This window comes from Phyllobates terribilis, unplaced genomic scaffold (genome assembly GCF_046119375.1).
Source record: "Phyllobates terribilis strain yellow unplaced genomic scaffold, ASM4611937v1 Scaffold_130__1_contigs__length_5004896, whole genome shotgun sequence".
In the NCBI taxonomy this organism is placed as follows: Eukaryota; Metazoa; Chordata; class Amphibia; order Anura; family Dendrobatidae; genus Phyllobates; species Phyllobates terribilis.
In genome coordinates, this window is record NW_027362890.1 from 804001 (window position 1) to 827697 (window position 23697).

General features: G+C 51.6%; 1 pseudogene; it reads right to left on the reverse strand.

The window, feature by feature from the left end:
* LOC141203888 (uncharacterized) overlaps nucleotides 1-23697 on the reverse strand; it is a 59506-nt pseudogene that overhangs the window by 20116 nt on the left and 15693 nt on the right.

The following is a 23697-nucleotide window of genomic DNA, read 5'->3' on the forward strand; positions in this document are numbered from 1 at the left end:
TACTGTGAGAACATTATACTGTATGTGGGGGGATGGCGGTACTGTGAGAACATTATACGGTGTGGGGAAATAGAGGTACTATGAGAGCATTATAGTGAGAGGCTTAATGACCGCAGTGGCTCCTGCGACCGACCCCTACTTCAGCTGGATGTGTGTTCTCGGACTGACATTCAGCTGAAGTGCCACAATACACCCTGCTGACCAATCAGAGGCCAGCAGCTGACATCGGCATGTACGCCATTAGGGGGCGCATGGAAGTAACATCATGCTCTCCTGTCACTTGTAGCTGAAGTCAGCGGCAGCTCCAGAAAAAAGACACCGAGCGGCGAAGGAGCAGAGGGAAGGTGAGTATAATGTTCTGTTTTCTTTAAATCAGCAAGTACACGGTGCCCTTGGCCATAATACTACATGTATGACTGTGGGCTGTGCATTATACTACATGTATGACTATGGGCTGTGCATTATACTACATGTATGACTATGGGCTGTGCATTATACTACATGTATGAGTATGGGCTGTGCATTATACTACATGTATGACTATGGGCTGTGCATTATACTACATGTATGACTATGGGCTGTGCATTATACTACATGTATGACTATGGGCTGTGCATTATACTACATGTATGAGTATGGGCTGTGCATTATACTACATGTATGGACTATGGGCTGTGCATTATACTACATGTAAGAGTGTGGGCTGTGCATTATACTACATGTATGACTATGGGCTGTGCATTATACTACATGTATGAGTATGGGCTGTGCATTATACTACATGTATGAGTATGGGCTGTGCATTATACTACATGTATGGACTATGGGCTGTGCATTATACTACATGTATGAGTATGGGCTGTGCATTATACTACATGTATGGACTATGGGCTGTGCATTATACTACATGTAAGAGTGTGGGCTGTGCATTATACTACATGTATGGACTATGGGCTGTGCATTATACTACATGTATGGACTATGGGCTGTGCATTATACTACATGTATGACTATGGGCTGTGCATTATACTACATGTATGACTATGGGCTGTGCATTATACTACATGTATGGACTATGGGCTGTGCATTATACTACATGGATGGACTATGGGCTGTGCATTATACTGCATGTATGACTATGGGCTGTGCATTATACTACATGGATGACTATGGGCTGTGCATTATACTACATGTATGACTGTGGGCTGTGCATTATACTACATGTATGGACTATGGGCTGTGCATTATACTACATGTATGACTGTGGGCTGTGCATTATACTACATGTAAGAGTATGGGCTGTGCATTATACTACATGTATGACTATGGGCTGTGCATTATACTGTATGGAGGATTATGGGCTGTGCATTATACTTCTGTTATGGGGCCCCATCACTTCTATGTTCGCCCCTGGTGAGTGTAATAGTTTATTTTTTTCTATACACTAAAGAACAGAGGCAGAACGGGGGACATATACTAGGTTGAGGCCCAGGATAAAGGACATACATATACAGGGGGTACGGGAAGTATTCAGACCCCTTTAAATTTTTCACTCTTTTTTTTTCAACATCATTTTTATTTTATTTTTCAAAACATAAATACATAACATACATCTAATCTGGTACATAGAGAGGTCAGAGTGCCCGTACGCAGACTGGGTCTATAACAACTCTATTCACATATTTAATTGGTATACCAGTATATTTTTCACTCTTTGTTTCATTGCAGCCATTTGGTAAATTCTAAAAAGTTCATTTTTTTCTCATTAAAGTACACTCTGCACCCCATCTTCACTGAAAAAAAACAGAAATGTAGAAATTTATGCACATTTTTTAAAAAGAAAAACTGAAATATCACATGGTCATAAGTATTCAGCCCCTTTGCTCAGTATTGAGGAGAAGACCCCTTTTGAGCTAGTACAGCCACAAGTCTTCTTGGGAATGATGCAACAAGTTCTTCACCCCTGGATTTGGGGTCCTCTGCCATTCTTCCTTGCAGATCCTCTCCAGTTCCGTCAGGTTGGACGGTGAACGTTGGTGGACAGCCATTTTCAGGTCTCTTCAGAGATGCTCAATTGGGTTTAGGTCAGGGCTCTGGCTGGGCCAGTCAAGAATGGTCACAGAGTTGTTCTGAAGCCATTGCTTTGTTATTTTAGCTGTGTGCTTAGGGTCATTGTCTTGTTGGAAGGTGAACCTTCGGCCAAGTCTGAGGTCCAGAGCACTCTGGAAGAGGTTTTCATCCAGGATATCTCTGTACTTGGCCGCACGTGTGTACGAGGTGTACGGAGCGGAGCCGCGTGTGTACGAGGTGTATGTAGCACCCTGAGGATTCGGCTGCTACAGGGGTATTGCACCTCAACCCAGAGGTGTGATATTCCACTCCCGGGTAAGGAAGGAGTGTGGAACTGAGCTCAGATAGACTGCATGCACTACATACATCCCATTCCAGAGGAGCAGGCCGACGGTACTCCCACTTAGAAATGTGCAGGTACAACCGAGCCTGTTCCTGGCTGGAGTGGGAGGGGGGTGGTACATCCCATGTAGTGTAGGGGCAGATAGGGGGAGCAGTCTGGGTAGTGATAGGAGCTCATTGGGTGCTGGTCACCTGAGCTCACACATAGAGGGATATATAAGGAGGGCACCAACTTAGATCAGGGTCAGACGCTGAGAACAAGTCAGTTGGAGAGGAGAGAGAAGGAAACAGCAGCCCTGGAGAGAGAGAGAGTGGAGCAGAGAAAGACCCAGAGGGGGAAGACTGAAGGGACCCAAGAACCCAAATTAGAGCACCGGGTGAGGAGTCAGCAAGAGGGTACCGGAACCCAAGCTGGTGGGGGCAAAGACATTCCCCAGCCAGAGACCGGAGATCGTGGGCAGCGTTTGCCACGGTCACCCACCACATTCACCCCGAAGGCAAACCACATGAAGGGTCAGGGAACCCAGGGCCAAGGGTGTCCCAAAAGAAGGCCCGAGGGAGCTGGACCTAGGTGAATCACTGGTGGGGACGGCTGAAGAAAGGACAGAGGGAGAGCTCAGGGCCACGCTCTGGACTTGTTTGGGGGTTGGCCGGATCCAGGACCTGGTGGACGCAGCACGGCTCGGGTGGTCACTAGCAGCTGGAGTGACCAGTACAACATCAGCAGTAAGTAAACACCCTTAACTGCACAACCCGAGTCTGTCTTCATTGCCGGCTGCATCGCACCACCACAACCCCCATCCTCTGCGCCTGTCCCCTCTGAGGCTATACCCCTCCCGTTGGGGGTTATCTCACCAAGCTGCGCACCCACCATCAGCCTCAGCGGACCCTGCAGCAGCGGCGGCCACAGTGACCGCATCACAACGGGTGGCGTAGTCGACACAAAAGAACTTTAGTAACATCTGTAAAGCTGCCACATAACACTGAGCTTGACGCCCTGGGCACGGGACCGGGTCACAGCCGCTCGGAGACTACAACCCCCCATCTGATCCGGTGCCGGGTATTCCCCTCAAAAAGGAATATGTCCCAGGGGGCGCGTCAACTTTGGCGTAGTCGGCAGGATTACGTGCCCGCAACACCCGGGTACTGCGTGCCTGAAGAAAAGTGCAAGTTTACCTCAGAAAGAAGACTCCTGCCGGTTCCGGAGGGTCCACGCCATCGGACTCCATCACCAGTCGTTTCCCGCCGATTGTCCGCCATTTCCAGCTTGTTCCCGCCATCTGCAGAGTTTCCCGCCACTGGGCGACGCTTCCCGCCAAAACCGCAGATTTCCCGCCTTGGAAGAGCAGCGGACGCCATTATGGGCGTGCCAAAGGAGGGCAAGAGGCCACCTCCCATCGTGGGCCAGGACAGAAAATGGCGCCAAAAGTGGAAACCGCCCCCACCAACAGAGACTGTGATGCTGGAGGTGTCTGTCAGCGTGAAAGAACTCCCCCTGGAGCTGACAGTCACCGAGTTGCCCCGGGACCGCCCTCGAGGTGGGAGGAGACGAAAGAGAAGAGAAAAGATGGGTGTCGCTTGGAGGAGTCTGGAGCGAGCGCACCCGGAGGCAAGAGGTCTAACAAGGAGTAGCGGAGGAGCTCACCCGGAGATGGAAAGAAAGCAGAACAGCACCGGCCCGCTGGCCAGGAGTCTGCTAGAGACCGAGGAAGGAGGGCAGAGCAGCACCGGCCCGCTGGCCAGGAGCCTGCCGGAAGCCGAGCAGAGCAGCACCGACCCGATGGTCAGGAGCCTGCTAGAGTCCACAACCCCGCTAGGTCTAGCGGAGATCCTAGCGCAGCTCCCCCGAGACCGGGAGTGTGCACAGACTGCCCTGGAGGGCCTCGCACGGAGGATGGCCCGGGTACAGCGCGAGATACTGGCGGAGTGGAGCCGGGAGATGGCCCAGCAAGCAGAGACCAGTCAACGGAGCACGCTACCCTGGAAGAGGAAGCAGACCGCCTCTGAGGATGGCGCGGGAGGACCCAAGGCCGGAGACGGCGCCGAGGAGGGAGCCGAACGCATGGAGGCAGGTAAAGGGGACGCCTATACCCCAAGCCGTGACACCGCTTACCTGCCCCAGCTCCCCGTCGCAGAGCCCGAAAGTCCCCCTGCTGTGCCCGTAGCCGCCAGGTCACCGCCATGGACTAGGCCCCGACCGGAAGCCGCCGCAGCGACCCCTGTGACGTCACGCGCCCCGACCCGGAGCGTGACAAAGCAGGAATTACCACCAGCCTGGTCGCAAGGCCTAGTACCCCCGGGCGCCGCATCACCGACAGCGCCCCCTACCTCCGCGGAGCCTCCGGCCTGGCCGCAAGGCCAGGTAGCCCAGGGCGCCGCCGTCCTAACGGTGCCCTTCACCTTCCAGGTGCCCCAGGCCTGGCCGCAAGGCCTGGGCAACCCGGGCGCCACCACCACCGCGCCCGCGCCCGCAATACCTAGGGTGCCACACCTGGGGGAGGACCTCTTCGGCCAGCTCACATGGCCGGACGGGCGGCCCTTCATCAGGCCCGAAGGGTACCCTGAGCTGGAGCGGCAGCAAAGACTAGGGCCCTTGTGTGAGCCCCTAATCCCGGCTCCGAAGCCCGTGGCTCGGGTCTCGCCTCCTCTAGCAGAAGCCCAATTCGTGTGGGACCCCACGGGAGAAGATTTGATGGGGTTCACCGGAGAAACTCGGGCAGCCGCAGCTGAACGAACAGAGTGTTGCCGTCAACAGCTGGCAGAGTTTAAGAGAGAACGGGAGGAGAGGCGGGTCAGAGAACAACAGGCCCAAATCCAGAGCGCGGAGCAGAAGAGCCGGACTAGGAGGAACCCCCGTGCAGCGCATTGTCCCCGCACCATCGGGACAGTGATAAAGTTCAACCCGCAGCATGGGTGGGGCTTTATTCGGGACCGTAACAACCGCGGTGACGTTTTTGTGACCCGCAGAGACGTCGAGTCCCACCTGCCGGAAGGTCACAAAGGCCGTGACCTCTACGTCGGAGACGAGGTCACTTTCACCCGGCACAAGTGTGCCAAAGGACCCTACGCCCTCCACGTACACCGCTTGACGGAGGAGGAGTTGCGGTACGGGGAGGAGGAGCCAGAGGACCCGGACGGGTCTGAAGAAACATCATATCAAGAAAGAGCAGGAGGAAGACGCCGTTGAGTGCGGCAGAGCAGGAGCTGTAAATAGTTACCCAATCGGGGTATATAGAAACTGAAACTGTTGCTGCTAAAATAGTCCCCGTTGGGACCAGGGAACTGTTTACCCGTTAACCCCTTCATCCTACAGGCTGAGGACTGTGAGCAGCCATTCCCTACCCTCTACCTGGCCGAGGACTGAGAGCGGCCAACTTTCAACTTTCCCTGTATATAGTTGCGCTTCCTAAAGCGCCCCCTACCGGTTTTATAGAAAACCAGTTTTTCTAAGAGACTGTCGCACTTTTCCCGGACACACGTTGCACAGTGTCCGGAGGAGGAACCAGAGACAAGAGAAGTCTACGAGAATGTTTATATAAAAAGTTTTATATATATATAATGTTTATATGTTTTATATGTTCATATAAAAATTTTGTATGTTTTGGTGTTTTATGTCTTACAGCCCGAGGACGTGCTGTGATTTACCAGGGGGGAATGTAGCACCCTGAGGATTCGGCTGCTACAGGGGTATTGCACCTCAACCCAGAGGTGTGATATTCCACTCCCGGGTAAGGAAGGAGTGTGGAACTGAGCTCAGATAGACTGCATGCACTACATACATCCCATTCCAGAGGAGCAGGCCGACGGTACTCCCACTTAGAAATGTGCAGGTACAACCGAGCCTGTTCCTGGCTGGAGTGGGAGGGGGGTGGTACATCCCATGTAGTGTAGGGGCAGATAGGGGGAGCAGTCTGGGTAGTGATAGGAGCTCATTGGGTGCTGGTCACCTGAGCTCACACATAGAGGGATATATAAGGAGGGCACCAACTTAGATCAGGGTCAGACGCTGAGAACAAGTCAGTTGGAGAGGAGAGAGAAGGAAACAGCAGCCCTGGAGAGAGAGAGAGTGGAGCAGAGAAAGACCCAGAGGGGGAAGACTGAAGGGACCCAAGAACCCAAATTAGAGCACCGGGTGAGGAGTCAGCAAGAGGGTACCGGAACCCAAGCTGGTGGGGGCAAAGACATTCCCCAGCCAGAGACCGGAGATCGTGGGCAGCGTTTGCCACGGTCACCCACCACATTCACCCCGAAGGCAAACCACATGAAGGGTCAGGGAACCCAGGGCCAAGGGTGTCCCAAAAGAAGGCCCGAGGGAGCTGGACCTAGGTGAATCACTGGTGGGGACGGCTGAAGAAAGGACAGAGGGAGAGCTCAGGGCCACGCTCTGGACTTGTTTGGGGGTTGGCCGGATCCAGGACCTGGTGGACGCAGCACGGCTCGGGTGGTCACTAGCAGCTGGAGTGACCAGTACAACATCAGCAGTAAGTAAACACCCTTAACTGCACAACCCGAGTCTGTCTTCATTGCCGGCTGCATCGCACCACCACAACCCCCATCCTCTGCGCCTGTCCCCTCTGAGGCTATACCCCTCCCGTTGGGGGTTATCTCACCAAGCTGCGCACCCACCATCAGCCTCAGCGGACCCTGCAGCAGCGGCGGCCACAGTGACCGCATCACAACGGGTGGCGTAGTCGACACAAAAGAACTTTAGTAACATCTGTAAAGCTGCCACATAACACTGAGCTTGACGCCCTGGGCACGGGACCGGGTCACAGCCGCTCGGAGACTACAACCCCCCATCTGATCCGGTGCCGGGTATTCCCCTCAAAAAGGAATATGTCCCAGGGGGCGCGTCATGTACGGACCGGAGCCCTGTGTGTACGAGGTGTACAAAGCGGAGCCGCGTGTGTACGACGTGAATCCTGTCTACCAGCAGCTGATCTCACTGCCATGCGCCCTCACAAGGTGAGATGAGCTGCGGGAAGAGTCACCACAGAGTTTGCCGGAACTGTGTGCATGGGGAGCAGTAACTTCATTCTCCTTAATAGCCGGCACACAGTGTAGCCGCGGCGCGGATACTGCTGCTGCTGAGCGATCGCGTGTGCCCGCTATTAAAGACCATGAATATTCACTCCCATGGGTGTGGGGAGCAGTGAATAGTCATTTTCTTTAGCAGCGAGCACAGTGTAGGCTGCAGCAGGCGGCTCCTGCCTCCTGTGCCCCGGTCCTCAACCAGCCAGAGTATTATTTATATATATATATTGGGTTTAGGTCAGGGCTCTGGCTGGGCCAGTCAAGAATGGTCACAGAGTTGTTCTGAAGCCATTGATTTGTTATTTTAGCTGTGTGCTTAGGGTCATTGTCTTGTTGGAAGGTGAACCTTCGGCCAAGTCTGAGGTCCAGAGCACTCTGGGAGAGGTTTTCATCCAGGATATCTCTGCACTTGGCCGCATTCATGTTTCCTTCAATTACAACCAGTCGTCCTGTCCCTGCAGCTGAAAAACACCCCCATAGCATGATGCTGCCACCACCATGTTTCACTGTTGGGATTGTATTGGGCAGGTGATGAGCAGTGCCTGGTTTTCTCCACACATACCGCTTAGAATTATCACCAAAAAGTTCTATCTTCATCTCATGAGACCAGAGAATCTTATTTCTCACAGTCTGGGAGTCCTTCATGTGTTTTTGAGCAAACTCTATGCAGTCTTTCATATGTCTTGCACTGAGGAGAGTCTTCCGTCGGGCCACTCTGCCATAAAAGCCCGACTGGTGGAGGGCTGCAGTGATAGTTGACTTTGTGGAACGTTCTCCCATCTCCCTACTGCATCTCTGGAGCTCAGCCACAGTGATCTTGAGGTTCTTCTTTACTTCTCTCACTAAGGCTCTTATCCCACGATTGCTCAGTTTGGCTGGACGGCCAGGTCTTGGAAGATTTCTTGTGGTCTCAAACTTCTTCCATTTAAGAATTATGGAGGCCACTGTGCTCTTAGGAACCTTAAGTAATGCAGAAATTCTTTTGTAACCTTGGTCAGATCTGTGCCTTGCCACAATTCTGTCTCTGAGCTCCTTGGGCAGTTCCTTTGAGCTCATGATTCTCATTTGGTCTGACATGCACTGTGAGCTGTGAGGTCTTATATAGACAGGTGTGCGCCTTTCCAAATCAAGTCCTATCAGTTTAATTAAACACAGCTGGACTCCAATGAAGGAGTAGAACCATCTCAAGGAGGATCACAAGGAAATGGACAGCATGTGACTTAAATATGAGTGTCTGAGCAAAGGGTCTGAATACTTATGACCATGCGATATTTCAGTTTTTCTTTTTAATAAATTTGCAAACATTTCTACATTTCTTTTTAGTCGAGATGGGGTGCAGAGTGTACTGTAATGAGAAAAAAAAGAACTTTTTAGAATTTACCAAATGGCTGCAATGAAACAAAGAGTGAAAAATGTAAAGGAGTCTGAATACTTTCCATACCCACTGTATATATCAGGATGGGGGGGTGGTCGAAATCTCGCAACGGGTCCCATCAGACCCTAGTTATGCCTCTGATTGTACTGTGTGGGGGGATGGCGGTACTATGGGAACATTACACTGTGTGGGGGCATCATACATACTGCATAACGGGGGCATTACACTGTGGGGGTCCTGTACTATGAGAACAATACGTTTCCTGTCTCCATAGTTGGGTCGTATGTATCTATTACAGGAAACAGAACAGAAACCTTATGATTCTTATAAAGGGGCAACACAAGACCCCAAAAGAGCCTCCGTGCTGAAGGGGTTATTGCCCCCTGCCCCAGTAATGGGGGTCTCCACATACCTCCACCTGCAGAGCCGCCACCACATATATGGCTGTTGTGTGCGCACAGGAGCTGTGATGAGGTCACAGGAGGGGAGGAGTCAGGGGTCACATGATCAGGGGCCTCAGTGGATGCAGGACTCTGCTGTGCTGGTTGTCATGGTGCTGGATGAGCTGAAGTTTATGTGTGGGGTCAGGAGGGGTTTACAGTATGGATGTAGCAGAGCCGCGTGTGTACAAGGTGTACGGAGCAGAGCCGCATGTGTACGAGGTGTACGGAGCGGAGACGCGTGTGTACGAGGTGTACGGAGCGGAGCCGCGCGTGTACGAGGTGTACGGAGCGGAGCCGCGCGTGTACGAGGCGTACGGAGCGGAGCCGCGCGTGTACGAGGCGTACGGAGCGGAGCCGCGCTTGTACGAGGCGTACGGAGCAGAACCGCGCGTGTACGAGGCGTACGGAGCAGAGCCGCGCGTGTACGAGGCGTACGGAGCAGAGCCGCGCGTGTACGAGGCGTACGGAGCAGAGCCGCGCGTGTACGAGGCGTACGGAGCAGAGCCGCGCGTGTACGAGGCGTACGGAGCGGAGCCGCGCGTGTACGAGGCGTACGGAGCGGAGCCGCGCGTGTACGAGGCGTACGGAGCGGAGCCGCGCGTGTACGAGGCGTACGGAACGGAGCCGCGCGTGTACGAGGCGTACGGAGCGGAGCCGCGCGTGTACGAGGCGTACGGAGCGGAGCCGCGCGTGTACGAGGCGTACGGAGCGGAGCCGCGCGTGTACGAGGCGTACGGAGCGGAGCCGCGCGTGTACGAGGTGTACGGAGCGGAGCCGCGCGTGTACGAGGTCTACGGAGCGGTGCCGCGCGTGTACGAGGTCTACGGAGCGGAGCCGCGAGTGTACGAGGTGTACGGAGCGGAGCCGCGCGTGTACGAGGTGTACGGAGCGGAGCCGCGAGTGTACGGAGCGGAGCCGCTCGTGTACGAGGTGTACGGAGCGGAGCCGTGTGTGTAAGAGGTGTACGGAGCGGAGCCGCGTGTGTACGAGGTGTACGGAGCGGAGCCGCGTGTGTACGAGGTGTACGGAGCGGAGCTGCGTGTGTACGAGGTGTACGGACCGGAGCCCTGTGTGTACGAGGTGTACAAAGCGGAGCCGCGTGTGTACGACGTGAATCCTGTCTACCAGCAGCTGATCTCACTGCCATGCGCCCTCACAAGGTGAGATGAGCTGCGGGAAGAGTCACCACAGAGTTTGCCGGAACTGTGTGCATGGGGAGCAGTAACTTCATTCTCCTTAATAGCCGGCACACAGTGTAGCCGCGGCGCGGATACTGCTGCTGCTGAGCGATCGCGTGTGCCCGCTATTAAAGACCATGAATATTCACTCCCATGGGTGTGGGGAGCAGTGAATAGTCATTTTCTTTAGCAGCGAGCACAGTGTAGGCTGCAGCAGGCGGCTCCTGCCTCCTGTGCCCCGGTCCTCAACCAGCCAGAGTATTATTTATATATATATATTGGGTTTAGGTCAGGGCTCTGGCTGGGCCAGTCAAGAATGGTCACAGAGTTGTTCTGAAGCCATTGATTTGTTATTTTAGCTGTGTGCTTAGGGTCATTGTCTTGTTGGAAGGTGAACCTTCGGCCAAGTCTGAGGTCCAGAGCACTCTGGGAGAGGTTTTCATCCAGGATATCTCTGCACTTGGCCGCATTCATGTTTCCTTCAATTACAACCAGTCGTCCTGTCCCTGCAGCTGAAAAACACCCCCATAGCATGATGCTGCCACCACCATGTTTCACTGTTGGGATTGTATTGGGCAGGTGATGAGCAGTGCCTGGTTTTCTCCACACATACCGCTTAGAATTATCACCAAAAAGTTCTATCTTCATCTCATGAGACCAGAGAATCTTATTTCTCACAGTCTGGGAGTCCTTCATGTGTTTTTGAGCAAACTCTATGCAGTCTTTCATATGTCTTGCACTGAGGAGAGTCTTCCGTCGGGCCACTCTGCCATAAAAGCCCGACTGGTGGAGGGCTGCAGTGATAGTTGACTTTGTGGAACGTTCTCCCATCTCCCTACTGCATCTCTGGAGCTCAGCCACAGTGATCTTGAGGTTCTTCTTTACTTCTCTCACTAAGGCTCTTATCCCACGATTGCTCAGTTTGGCTGGACGGCCAGGTCTTGGAAGATTTCTTGTGGTCTCAAACTTCTTCCATTTAAGAATTATGGAGGCCACTGTGCTCTTAGGAACCTTAAGTAATGCAGACATTCTTTTGTAACCTTGGTCAGATCTGTGCCTTGCCACAATTCTGTCTCTGAGCTCCTTGGGCAGTTCCTTTGAGCTCATGATTCTCATTTGGTCTGACATGCACTGTGAGCTGTGAGGTCTTATATAGACAGGTGTGCGCCTTTCCAAATCAAGTCCTATCAGTTTAATTAAACACAGCTGGACTCCAATGAAGGAGTAGAACCATCTCAAGGAGGATCACAAGGAAATGGACAGCATGTGACTTAAATATGAGTGTCTGAGCAAAGGGTCTGAATACTTATGACCATGCGATATTTCAGTTTTTCTTTTTAATAAATTTGCAAACATTTCTACATTTCTTTTTAGTCGAGATGGGGTGCACAGTGTACTGTAATGAGAAAAAAAAAGAACTTTTTAGAATTTACCAAATGGCTGCAATGAAACAAAGAGTGAAAAATGTAAAGGAGTCTGAATACTTTCCATACCCACTGTATATATCAGGATGGGGGGGGTGGTCGAAATCTCGCAACGGGTCCCATCAGACCCTAGTTATGCCTCTGATTGTACTGTGTGGGGGGATGGCGGTACTATGGGAACATTACACTGTGTGGGGGCATCATACATACTGCATAACGGGGGCATTACACTGTGGGGGTCCTGTACTATGAGAACAATACGTTTCCTGTCTCCATAGTTGGGTCGTATGTATCTATTACAGGAAACAGAACAGAAACCTTATGATTCTTATAAAGGGGCAACACAAGACCCCAAAAGAGCCTCCGTGCTGAAGGGGTTATTGCCCCCTGCCCCAGTAATGGGGGTCTCCACATACCTCCACCTGCAGAGCCGCCACCACATATATGGCTGTTGTGTGCGCACAGGAGCTGTGATGAGGTCACAGGAGGGGAGGAGTCAGGGGTCACATGATCAGGGGCCTCAGTGGATGCAGGACTCTGCTGTGCTGGTTGTCATGGTGCTGGATGAGCTGAAGTTTATGTGTGGGGTCAGGAGGGGTTTACAGTATGGATGTAGCAGAGCCGCGTGTGTACGAGGTGTACGGAGCAGAGCCGCGTGTGTACGAGGTGTACGGAGCGGAGACGCGTGTGTACGAGGTGTACGGAGCGGAGCCGCGCGTGTACGAGGTGTACGGAGCGGAGCCGCGCGTGTACGAGGCGTACGGAGCGGAGCCGCGCGTGTACGAGGCGTACGGAGCGGAGCCGCGCTTGTACGAGGCGTACGGAGCAGAGCCGCGCGTGTACGAGGCGTACGGAGCAGAGCCGCGCGTGTACGAGGCGTACGGAGCAGAGCCGCGCGTGTACGAGGCGTACGGAGCAGAGCCGCGCGTGTACGAGGCGTACGGAGCAGAGCCGCGCGTGTACGAGGCGTACGGAGCGGAGCCGCGCGTGTACGAGGCGTACGGAGCGGAGCCGCGCGTGTACGAGGCGTACGGAGCGGAGCCGCGCGTGTACGAGGCGTACGGAACGGAGCCGCGCGTGTACGAGGCGTACGGAGCGGAGCCGCGCGTGTACGAGGCGTACGGAGCGGAGCCGCGCGTGTACGAGGTGTACGGAGCGGAGCCGCGCGTGTACGAGGTGTACGGAGCGGAGCCGCGCGTGTACGAGGTGTACGGAGCGGAGCCGCGCGTGTACGAGGTCTACGGAGCGGTGCCGCGCGTGTACGAGGTCTACGGAGCGGAGCCGCGAGTGTACGAGGTGTACGGAGCGGAGCCGCGCGTGTACGAGGTGTACGGAGCGGAGCCGCGAGTGTACGGAGCGGAGCCGCTCGTGTACGAGGTGTACGGAGCGGAGCCGTGTGTGTAAGAGGTGTACGGAGCGGAGCCGCGTGTGTACGAGGTGTACGGAGCGGAGCCGCGTGTGTACGAGGTGTACGGAGCGGAGCCGCGTGTGTACGAGGTGTACGGAGCGGAGCTGCGTGTGTACGAGGTGTACGGACCGGAGCCCTGTGTGTACGAGGTGTACAAAGCGGAGCCGCGTGTGTACGACGTGAATCCTGTCTACCAGCAGCTGATCTCACTGCCATGCGCCCTCACAAGGTGAGATGAGCTGCGGGAAGAGTCACCACAGAGTTTGCCGGAACTGTGTGCATGGGGAGCAGTAACTTCATTCTCCTTAATAGCCGGCACACAGTGTAGCCGCGGCGCGGATACTGCTGCTGCTGAGCGATCGCGTGTGCCCGCTATTAAAGACCATGAATATTCACTCCCATGGGTGTGGGGAGCAGTGAATAGTCATTTTCTTTAGCAGCGAGCACAGTGTAGGCTGCAGCAGGCGGCTCCTGCCTCCTGTGCCCCGGTCCTCAACCAGCCAGAGTATTATTTATATATATATATTGGGTTTAGGTCAGGGCTCTGGCTGGGCCAGTCAAGAATGGTCACAGAGTTGTTCTGAAGCCATTGATTTGTTATTTTAGCTGTGTGCTTAGGGTCATTGTCTTGTTGGAAGGTGAACCTTCGGCCAAGTCTGAGGTCCAGAGCACTCTGGGAGAGGTTTTCATCCAGGATATCTCTGCACTTGGCCGCATTCATGTTTCCTTCAATTACAACCAGTCGTCCTGTCCCTGCAGCTGAAAAACACCCCCATAGCATGATGCTGCCACCACCATGTTTCACTGTTGGGATTGTATTGGGCAGGTGATGAGCAGTGCCTGGTTTTCTCCACACATACCGCTTAGAATTATCACCAAAAAGTTCTATCTTCATCTCATGAGACCAGAGAATCTTATTTCTCACAGTCTGGGAGTCCTTCATGTGTTTTTGAGCAAACTCTATGCAGTCTTTCATATGTCTTGCACTGAGGAGAGTCTTCCGTCGGGCCACTCTGCCATAAAAGCCCGACTGGTGGAGGGCTGCAGTGATAGTTGACTTTGTGGAACGTTCTCCCATCTCCCTACTGCATCTCTGGAGCTCAGCCACAGTGATCTTGAGGTTCTTCTTTACTTCTCTCACTAAGGCTCTTATCCCACGATTGCTCAGTTTGGCTGGACGGCCAGGTCTTGGAAGATTTCTTGTGGTCTCAAACTTCTTCCATTTAAGAATTATGGAGGCCACTGTGCTCTTAGGAACCTTAAGTAATGCAGACATTCTTTTGTAACCTTGGTCAGATCTGTGCCTTGCCACAATTCTGTCTCTGAGCTCCTTGGGCAGTTCCTTTGAGCTCATGATTCTCATTTGGTCTGACATGCACTGTGAGCTGTGAGGTCTTATATAGACAGGTGTGCGCCTTTCCAAATCAAGTCCTATCAGTTTAATTAAACACAGCTGGACTCCAATGAAGGAGTAGAACCATCTCAAGGAGGATCACAAGGAAATGGACAGCATGTGACTTAAATATGAGTGTCTGAGCAAAGGGTCTGAATACTTATGACCATGCGATATTTCAGTTTTTCTTTTTAATAAATTTGCAAACATTTCTACATTTCTTTTTAGTCGAGATGGGGTGCACAGTGTACTGTAATGAGAAAAAAAAAGAACTTTTTAGAATTTACCAAATGGCTGCAATGAAACAAAGAGTGAAAAATGTAAAGGAGTCTGAATACTTTCCATACCCACTGTATATATCAGGATGGGGGGGGTGGTCGAAATCTCGCAACGGGTCCCATCAGACCCTAGTTATGCCTCTGATTGTACTGTGTGGGGGGATGGCGGTACTATGGGAACATTACACTGTGTGGGGGCATCATACATACTGCATAACGGGGGCATTACACTGTGGGGGTCCTGTACTATGAGAACAATACGTTTCCTGTCTCCATAGTTGGGTCGTATGTATCTATTACAGGAAACAGAACAGAAACCTTATGATTCTTATAAAGGGGCAACACAAGACCCCAAAAGAGCCTCCGTGCTGAAGGGGTTATTGCCCCCTGCCCCAGTAATGGGGGTCTCCACATACCTCCACCTGCAGAGCCGCCACCACATATATGGCTGTTGTGTGCGCACAGGAGCTGTGATGAGGTCACAGGAGGGGAGGAGTCAGGGGTCACATGATCAGGGGCCTCAGTGGATGCAGGACTCTGCTGTGCTGGTTGTCATGGTGCTGGATGAGCTGAAGTTTATGTGTGGGGTCAGGAGGGGTTTACAGTATGGATGTAGCAGAGCCGCGTGTGTACAAGGTGTACGGAGCAGAGCCGCGTGTGTACGAGGTGTACGGAGCGGAGACGCGTGTGTACGAGGTGTACGGAGCGGAGCCGCGCGTGTACGAGGTGTACGGAGCGGAGCCGCGCGTGTACGAGGCGTACGGAGCGGAGCCGCGCTTGTACGAGGCGTACGGAGCAGAGCCGCGCGTGTACGAGGCGTACGGAGCAGAGCCGCGCGTGTACGAGGCGTACGGAGCAGAGCCGCGCGTGTACGAGGCGTACGGAGCAGAGCCGCGCGTGTACGAGGCGTACGGAGCAGAGCCGCGCGTGTACGAGGCGTACGGAGCGGAGCCGCGCGTGTACGAGGCGTACGGAGCGGAGCCGCGCGTGTACGAGGCGTACGGAGCGGAGCCGCGCGTGTACGAGGCGTACGGAACGGAGCCGCGCGTGTACGAGGCGTACGGAGCGGAGCCGCGCGTGTACGAGGTCTACGGAGCGGAGCCGCGCGTGTACGAGGTGTACGGAGCGGAGCCGCGCGTGTACGAGGTCTACGGAGCGGAGCCGCGCGTGTACGAGGTCTACGGAGCGGAGCCGCGCGTGTACGAGGTCTACGGAGCGGAGCCGCGAGTGTACGAGGTGTACGGAGCGGAGCCGCGCGTGTACGAGGTGTACGGAGCGGAGCCGCGCGTGTACGAGGCGTACGGAGCGGAGCCGCGCGTGTACGAGGCGTACGGAGCGGAGCCGCGCGTGTACGAGGCGTACGGAACGGAGCCGCGCGTGTACGAGGCGTACGGAGCGGAGCCGCGCGTGTACGAGGTCTACGGAGCGGAGCCGCGCGTGTACGAGGTGTACGGAGCGGAGCCGCGCGTGTACGAGGTCTACGGAGCGGAGCCGCGCGTGTACGAGGTCTACGGAGCGGAGCCGCGCGTGTACGAGGTCTACGGAGCGGAGCCGCGAGTGTACGAGGTGTACGGAGCGGAGCCGCGCGTGTACGAGGTGTACGGAGCGGAGCCGCGCGTGTACGAGGTCTACGGAGCGGAGCCGCGAGTGTACGAGGTGTACGGAGCGGAGCCGCGCGTGTACGAGGTGTACGGAGCGGAGCCACGCGTGTACGAGGTGTACGGAGCGGAGCCGCGAGTGTACGGAGCGGAGCCGCTCGTGTACGAGGTGTACGGAGCGGAGCCGTGTGTGTAAGAGGTGTACGGAGCGGAGCCGCGTGTGTACGAGGTGTACGGAGCGGAGCCGCGTGTGTACGAGGTGTACGGAGCGGAGCCGCGTGTGTACGAGGTGTACGGAGCAGAGCCGCGTGTGTACGAGGTGTACGGACCGGAGCCCTGTGTGTACGAGGTGTACAAAGCGGAGCCGCGTGTGTACGACGTGAATCCTGTCTACCAGCAGCTGATCTCACTGCCATGCGCCCTCACAAGGTGAGATGAGCTGCGGGAAGAGTCACCACAGAGTTTGCCGGAACTGTGTGCATGGGGAGCAGTAACTTCATTCTCCTTAATAGCCGGCACACAGTGTAGCCGCGGCGCGGATACTGCTGCTGCTGAGCGATCGCGTGTGCCCGCTATTAAAGACCATGAATATTCACTCCCATGGGTGTGGGGAGCAGTGAATAGTCATTTTCTTTAGCAGCGAGCACAGTGTAGGCTGCAGCAGGCGGCTCCTGCCTCCTGTGCCCCGGTCCTCAACCAGCCAGAGTATTATTTATATATATATATTGGGTTTAGGTCAGGGCTCTGGCTGGGCCAGTCAAGAATGGTCACAGAGTTGTTCTGAAGCCATTGATTTGTTATTTTAGCTGTGTGCTTAGGGTCATTGTCTTGTTGGAAGGTGAACCTTCGGCCAAGTCTGAGGTCCAGAGCACTCTGGGAGAGGTTTTCATCCAGGATATCTCTGCACTTGGCCGCATTCATGTTTCCTTCAATTACAACCAGTCGTCCTGTCCCTGCAGCTGAAAAACACCCCCATAGCATGATGCTGCCACCACCATGTTTCACTGTTGGGATTGTATTGGGCAGGTGATGAGCAGTGCCTGGTTTTCTCCACACATACCGCTTAGAATTATCACCAAAAAGTTCTATCTTCATCTCATGAGACCAGAGAATCTTATTTCTCACAGTCTGGGAGTCCTTCATGTGTTTTTGAGCAAACTCTATGCAGTCTTTCATATGTCTTGCACTGAGGAGAGTCTTCCGTCGGGCCACTCTGCCATAAAAGCCCGACTGGTGGAGGGCTGCAGTGATAGTTGACTTTGTGGAACGTTCTCCCATCTCCCTACTGCATCTCTGGAGCTCAGCCACAGTGATCTTGAGGTTCTTCTTTACTTCTCTCACTAAGGCTCTTATCCCACGATTGCTCAGTTTGGCTGGACGGCCAGGTCTTGGAAGATTTCTTGTGGTCTCAAACTTCTTCCATTTAAGAATTATGGAGGCCACTGTGCTCTTAGGAACCTTAAGTAATGCAGAAATTCTTTTGTAACCTTGGTCAGATCTGTGCCTTGCCACAATTCTGTCTCTGAGCTCCTTGGGCAGTTCCTTTGAGCTCATGATTCTCATTTGGTCTGACATGCACTGTGAGCTGTGAGGTCTTATATAGACAGGTGTGCGCCTTTCCAAATCAAGTCCTATCAGTTTAATTAAACACAGCTGGACTCCAATGAAGGAGTAGAACCATCTCAAGGAGGATCACAAGGAAATGGACAGCATGTGACTTAAATATGAGTGTCTGAGCAAAGGGTCTGAATACTTATGACCATGCGATATTTCAGTTTTTCTTTTTAATAAATTTGCAAACATTTCTACATTTCTTTTTAGTCGAGATGGGGTGCAGAGTGTACTGTAATGAGAAAAAAAAGAACTTTTTAGAATTTACCAAATGGCTGCAATGAAACAAAGAGTGAAAAATGTAAAGGAGTCTGAATACTTTCCATACCCACTGTATATATCAGGATGAGGGGTGGTCGAAATCTCGCAACGGGTCCCATCAGACCCTAGTTATGCCTCTGATTGTACTGTGTGGGGGGATGGCGGTACTATGGGAACATTACACTGTGTGGGGGCATCATACATACTGCATAACGGGGGCATTACACTGTGGGGATCCTGTACTATGAGAACAATACGTTTCCTGTCTCCATAGTTGGGTCGTATGTATCTATTACAGGAAACAGAACAGAAACCTTATGATTCTTATAAAGGGGCAACACAAGACCCCAAAAGAGCCTCCGTGCTAAAGGGGTTATTGCCCCCTGCCCCAGTAATGGGGGTCTCCACATACCTCCACCTGCAGAGTCGCCACCACATATATGGCTGTTGTGTGCGCACAGGAGCTGTGATGAGGTCACAGGAGGGGAGGAGTCAGGGGTCACATGATCAGGGGCCTCAGTGGATGCAGGACTCTGCTGTGCTGGTTGTCATGGTGCTGGATGAGCTGAAGTTTATGTGTGGGGTCAGGAGGGGTTTACAGTGTGGATGTAGCAGAGCCGCGTGTGTACAAGGTGTACGGAGCAGAGCCGCGCGTGTACGAGGCGTACGGAGCAGAGCCGCGCGTGTACGAGGCGTACGGAGCAGAGCCGCGCGTGTACGAGGCGTACGGAGCAGAGCCGCGCGTGTACGAGGCGTACGGAGCGGAGCCGCGCGTGTACGAGGCGTACGGAGCGGAGCCGCGCGTGTACGAGGCGTACGGAGCGGAGCCGCGCGTGTACGAGGCGTACGGAACGGAGCCGCGCGTGTACGAGGCGTACGGAGCGGAGCCGGGCGTGTACGAGGCGTACGGAGCGGAGCCGCGCGTGTACGAGGCGTACGGAGCGGAGCCGCGCGTGTACGAGGTCTACGGAGCGGAGCCGCGCGTGTACGAGGTCTACGGAGCGGAGCCGCGCGTGTACGAGGTGTACGGAGCGGAGCCGCGCGTGTACGAGGTGTACGGAGCGGAGCCGCGCGTGTACGAGGTGTACGGAGCGGAGCCACGCGTGTACGAGGTGTACGGAGCGGAGCCGCTCGTGTACGGAGCGGAGCCGCTCGTGTACGGAGCGGAGCCGTGTGTGTAAGAGGTGTACGGAGCGGAGCCGCATGTGTACGAGGTGTACAGAGCGGAGCTGCGTGTGTACGAGGTGTACGGAGCGGAGCTGCGTGTGTACGAGGTGTACAGACCGGAGCCCTGTGTGTACGAGGTGTACAAAGCGGAGCCACGTGTGTACGACGTGAATCCTGTCTACCAGCAGCTGATCTCACTGCCATGCGCCCTCACAAGGTGAGATGAGCTGCGGGAAGAGTCACCACAGAGTTTGCCGGAACTGTGTGCATGGGGAGCAGTAACTTCATTCTCCTTAATAGCCGGCACACAGTGTAGCCGCGGCGCGGATACTGCTGCTGGTGAGCGATCGCGTGTGCCCGCTATTAAAGACCATGAATATTCACTCCCATGGGTGTGGGGAGCAGTGAATAGTCATTTTCTTTAGCAGCGAGCACAGTGTAGGCTGCAGCAGGCGGCTCCTGCCTCCTGTGCCCCGGTCCTCAACCAGCCAGAGTATTATTATATATATATATATATATATATATATATATATATATATATATATATATATATATACATACATATACAGTACAGACCAAAAGTTTGGACACACCTTCTCATTTAAAGATTTTTATATATTTAGGAGGTGTGATGGTGTGGGGGCGCTTTGCTGGTGACATTGTTGGGGATTTATTCAAAATTGAAGGCATACTGAACCAGCATGGCTACCACAGCATCTTGCAGCGGCATGCTATTCCATCCGGTTTGCATTTAGTTGGACCATCATTTATTTTTCAACAGGACAATGACCCCAAACACACCTCCAGGCTGTGTAAGGTCTATTTGACCAAGGGGGAGAGTGATGGGGTGCTATGCCAGATGACCTGGCCTCCACAGTCACCAGACCTGAACCCAATCAAGATGGTTTGGGGTGAGCTGGACCGCAGAGTGAAGGCAAAAAGGCCAAAAAGTGCTAAGCATCTCTGGGAACTCCTTCAAGATTGTTGGAAGACCATTTCCGGTGACTACCTCTTGAAGCTCATCAAGAGTGTGCAAAGCAGTCATCAAAGCAAAAGGTGGCTACTTTGAAGAACCTAGAACATAAGACATATTTTGAGTTGTTTCACACTTTTTTGTTAAGTATATAATTCCACATGTGTTAATTCATAGTTTTGATGCCTTCAGTGTGAATGTACAATTTTCATAGTCATGAAAATACAGAAAAATCTTTAAATGAGAAGGTGTGTCCAAACTTTTGGTCTGTACTGATATATATATATATATATATGCCACATTCGGACTGTAAGATGCACCCCCTACTTTCCTCCAAAATTTTGGAGGAAAAAAGTGCATCTCATATTCAGAAAAATACGGTATAAAAGATTAGAAAAATGGGGTATATCAAAAATGAAACTCAATGGATACATTTGAGAAAATACGAGACTTATGGTTGGATACACCTGGAATGCCATCAAGGGGGTTATTGCTGGAGAGACAGTTTGACTTATGGAGGAAGGGAGGCATTGACGAGGTCTAATGTTTCATTGTGTATTGGAATTCCTTAACATGTGGTCTGGATAATATAGCACACCTATATGTGTATAGGATTATAATGTTTATTACAATATTATGCTAATAAGAGATTTCAAGAATGTGGAATGTTAATTGTAAGATATAGTAACTGCAAGTTATCAGACGGTAATGGGCAAGCTGAAAGGATATATCGGAGAGATGCATGTATGTTATTTTATTATTGTATGTACTGGTTTCTTGTTTTGGAAAAAAAAAACTAATGAAAAAAACTGAAAAATTTATTGGATTAAAAAAAAAAAAGAATAGGAAAAAGGCTTCTACCCTGTGTGGGTTCTCTGGTGCTTAATTAAAGCTGATTTCCGGATAAAACATTTCCCACATTCTGAACATGAAAAAGGCTTCTCCCCTGTGTGAGTTCTCTGGTGTCTAACAAGATCTGATTTCTGGATAAAACATTTCTCACATTTTGAACAGGAAAAAGGCTTCTCCCCTGTGTGAGTTCTCCCGTGAATAACAAAATATGATTTCTGTTTAAAACATTTCCCACATTCTGGACAGGAAAAAGGCTTCTCCCCTGTGTGAATTATCTGATGTCTAACAAGTTTGGATTTCCAGTTAAAACATTTCCCACATTCTGAACATGAAAAAGGCTTTTCCCCGGTGTGAATTATCTGATGTCTAACAAGTTCAGATTTCCGGTTAAAACATTTCCCACATTCTGAACATGAAAAAGGCTTCTCCCCTGTGTGGGTTCTCTGGTGAATAACCAAAACTGATTTACGGTTAAAACATCTCCCACATTTGGAACAAGAAAATCTATTGTCCACTGTGTGTATTTTTTGACTTATAGACTTTTCGAGGGTAAAACTATTTACATTTTCTGAAAGTGAAAATGGCTTCTTTGCTTTAGGAGCAGTTCGTTTTTCAATCCTTATTTTTTTATTTTGATTTTCCTTAGTAGTCGGTAATGAATCAGAAGACGGGACGTGTTTCATATGATCAGATGACAGATCTTTGATGTGAAGGGATGATGGGATATCTGGAGTAATGGCATTCACTTCAATTGTATCCTGTGGGATCTGAAGATCATCTGATATAAAAATCTCCTGTCCCTCTGATCTCCTGGTACAGTCATCTGCCAAGAAAAAAAACAATTATTAATTTTGAATAAAACAACCTGGAAATTTATATTTTTGAACATTTTTACTTAAAATGTCAGTAGAAATGACAACTTATTGACAGAATGACAATTCACAGTCTAATAGAAAACTTCATAGGATGAACCATTGGATTGTGGTGTTCAACTGTTTGTTCATTCTGCCTCCAAAATATGGAATAAGAAGCCACCAAGCAATGTTATGTAGATGAAAATGATACCAATAAAACTTCTACTCATCCATAAACCAATCCAGCAATATCCACTCTCCCACAGTCAGATCTCCCCCTCTCTTCTGAGCCTTGTAGTGCGCCCAAACCACATTTATCATCCATGTATTTGGCATTACTATAGTGAGAAGAACCCTCTTCATTTACGGTGTGTGTCTCCTGGAGCACAATCTGGACACTACGTGTTGGGGAATAAAATGGCCAATGTGCAATTTTTACTCTCCAACATCGACTGCGAGCTAATGTCCAGAAAGTGGCTGTGGAGTCAAAATAGTCACTACTCCTATAGATTAATTCACTGAGGGTTATAATTTCCAAAATGGAGTCACTTTATGGGGATTTCTATTGCTCTGGTTTTCTGCCATTTTGTCATATTAAGGTTTCTGCAAATGTTGTGTCCCATCTCCTCTGGGATCTGCAAGATCTGCATTCAAATAGCTAAATGGCGCTCCTTCCCTTCTTACCCTGCCATGTGCCCAGACAGTAGTCTACAACCGTATATAGGGGATTGTCACATTCAAGAGTAGTTGGAAATAATTTGTAAGGTCCATTTGTTTCCTATTATCCTTTGTGAAGAATTTCAAAGTTATCACCACATAAAGTGACACACGTCAGATTTGAAAAATGGAACCTGATTAGGAACAAAAAACTGTCTGCAGGAAGGGGTTAAATCAGAGTATTTTGGGAACGAACTGCTGTAGTCAAAAATAGTGAGTATAGACAGTAACACATCTACTGAAGTAATCAAACTGAACAGTCTTCTCAGTAAATAGTGAGTAACTAGTGGTGAAACCTCTCTGGGGTAATTAGAGTCTGAGGCTCGGTGGCTCCTCGTCATCTAAACTATCGTAAGGGACAATATTTTCTGTCAGATAAATTTCAAGAAGAAATATTAGACATTGAAGTAGAACTTTTTATAATAGTGCAGAGATGAGGGGTCTTAAATTTAGACCTCGGGTATTGGGAACAGGTAATGGAGACCTTCTTTTAAAGACCACCATGGAGTTACAGAGACACATAAGTGAGTCAGGCCGATCCCACCACAATCAAACTATCATAGAGAATGAACCTGTAAAAAAGACAGAATAAAAGATTTGTTACATCCCCAACAGGAACGTATATATAAGGGAGAGCTCCAACACTAAACCGGAGTCGCACTCATTTATGGTGGGCCATTGGAGGTATGATGAGTCCTGACCAGAAGAGTAGAGAAAGT